Source organism: Marmota flaviventris, chromosome 16 (assembly GCF_047511675.1).
Source record: "Marmota flaviventris isolate mMarFla1 chromosome 16, mMarFla1.hap1, whole genome shotgun sequence".
NCBI classification, from domain to species: domain Eukaryota; kingdom Metazoa; phylum Chordata; class Mammalia; order Rodentia; family Sciuridae; genus Marmota; species Marmota flaviventris.
This window is the reverse complement of record NC_092513.1, coordinates 40,132,553-40,135,521: the sequence shown is the minus strand read 5'-3', so window position 1 is coordinate 40,135,521 and position 2,969 is coordinate 40,132,553.

Genomic DNA, 2,969 nt, shown 5'->3' with positions numbered 1-2,969 from the left:
CAAAGTCATTATCCAGAGAGTAAAAACAACCACCCGAGCAGAAGCCACTGGAAATCCCTCCCTTCTTTCCTTTATCTAAACACAAATTAAATGGCAAGAGAAAGCACTGCTTAGCCCAGAAAACCGTGCAAACGCTCCCTCCAGAAGACCTTCCTAGTACCATGCAACTGTGACCATAACACCAAGGTGCTTTGTTACATTATTGAGGTCCCCATCTTCCAATGTCAAGGGCACATATAAAAAAGCACAGAGAGTTCTGTTCGTCTATGGAGTGCTCCATAAGATTCGTCACTGATTTCTATGACCTCCCTTTGATTGGTACAAGTAAGTGAACCAGCCTGCATCAAACCAAGAACACTGTATTACTCTCCTATCGAAGGTGCCCATACCCTCTATGTATCACCTCACCAAGAACCTTTAGGGTACATACCAAAATACAAAAGTGCAACACCAATGAGTTCTTTAACTTTTATTCAAGTAAGGAAATAAATGATAATCCTTTTAAAACCTGCATTCATTAAATTGGTCAATACAATGAAGTTTTAGGAAAGATAAATAAGAATAAAGTGAGACATATCTAGAATTTAGTCTACAATGCAACTCAATTGCTATAGGCCTATAAATATTGTAATTCACTGCTATTTTTCTATGTCCTTTGTGATTAGCACAATAATACTCTAAAGAATTGCAAAATATTATATTATGGGCAAGAACTGGAAGTTTATGAATTTTGCCCCTTTTCCCCTGCTCCAAAGTTTAGAATATTATTCGTGATGATTTGCTTTCTTCACATTAACTTCAAAATAACTTTTTAAATTGTAAAACGAATATGTTCTCATTACAATACAAAATCAGAAAATATATAAAGATGCAATGAAGAAAATAAACAAAATATATTATATCCATAACTCTCTCATTAGAAAAATAAGTTCTAGTGTATTTTGTTGGTCCCATCTAGAGTTTGCTCATACTGTTTTTCTTCATTATACAACAAGAAAAACACACACACACACACACACACACACACCCAAACCTCTCCTCACTGTTAATCAAATTCAAACACTAAACTCAGAAAGGTAACCAACATTTTAGTTACTGAGTTTCCCATTATACAAATCATTAATAAATTCAGTAACACTTGTCCCAGCTTCCATTCACTCATATTTGCCCACTAGTCTAGTTACAGAAAAATCACTTATTAATTTCTCAAAACTTTGTCCCATGCCCCAACTTTTCCATTTTGGAAAGGACTCAGTCATTGTTCACTTTCTGATTTTATCCAAAACGGCATAATATAAGTTTATGGAATTTGGAGGGAACTCCACAATAAATGTCAAACATAATCTCTTGAAGTTTTCCTTCTAAGCAGAAACTGATTTTAAAGATTCACTCATCTTCTTCTAGACTCAACACCCCACACATTTGTCACAAATGTTATGGCGTTGGCCAGTTGCAGGGGTGCACACCTATAATCCCAGTGACTTGAGAGGCTGAGGCAGGAGGATCCCTGGTTCAAAAACAGACTCAGCAACTTAATGAGACTTTAAGCCATTAAAAAAGACCCTGTGTCAAACTAAAAAGAGCTGGGGATGAAGCATGGCCACACTGTCTTGAGTCCAACTACTCTGTCTTGTAGCACCACAGCAGCCATTCACAAAACAAAATAAATGGTCACGGTGTGCTCCAATAACATTTTATCCACAAAAACTTTATTTCAAAAACAAGACTTTTCTAGAGGCAGATGGTGGTGATGGTTGATTGCACAGCAATGTGACTATTCTTAATGACACCAAACTTGAGCTTAAAAATGATAAAGTTTATGTGCTGTATATTTTTTCAAAGTTTAAAAGAAACAAAAACTAAATTTTTCCTCCAAGATGTTTTCCAACTCCTGGGCTATGTAATCCTTTCTGTCCAAATAGAGTCCCTGAAATCAAAAAGCTTCTAAAACCTGATGCAATACACATTTTCAAAGATAAAATTGATCGCTTACCAACCAAAATTCTTTGGATATTTTGAAACTTTTAAAAGTGATTTTAACTGCCAAGTTAAAAGCAAACTAACTAAAAATGATGTTACTAGCTTTGCCCCACCACCCTAAATTGGGGTAGAGTCCAAAAGTTGAGGAGCTTAGACGTATGCAGAAACAGGCAGGTTGACTGCTGGGGAAAATAATTAAAACAACACAAAGATAACCCACCTTACTATCAATTTGTTTGTTTGCTTGTTGGTTTGTTTTTAATTCACAAATTAAAAGAAATACAATGAGAAAGATGTCATTTAAGTATTATCAGAGATCTGACTTTGCCATGCATGATTTCTACATCTCATATATACATGGTACCATTGGATCCTTCAATTTTATTTCTAATTGCTTTACTTGGAATCTACATTAACAATTGCTTAACATGATTTTTCCCTGTATTTTCAGATGTTTTCAGTGAAATGCATTATTACTTAAAATATTCTATTTAATTTTAGATGTACCCACACATACTCAGTCTGAAATCACATACTTCTCCACATGCAGATTTTGGGGGAATTTTGTATGTCTTGTTTTGTTTTTTCAGTTTCAATTGTAACCACAAAAAGTTACGTAACTTCTTTTTCAGGGTGGTCAGGGCTAGCCGCGACACTTCCACATTCTGATTAATTATCACTCATCTGGTACCTTCCCGTTCAACTTTGTCTTTAGCCTGTGAGCTTTTCTTTCAGCTTCCAACAAAGGATTTCATTGCTGGAGGAAATGAGGTGTGTCGAATTTTTACCTGGGAGAAAAGAGTGATGCAAGTGTTTCTGTTGGGACCAATCCCTGGGTTAGGGTGGGGAGGAACTGCCTAACAGGCCACCTGTAGACTCCTGGGCAGACAGCAGAGACAGGGCTTTTGCAAACATCACAAGCAGACAGCTCTGAGGACAGCCACAGTGGATCTCCTGAATTAGCTCACCAGGGAAATCAGAGACCAACT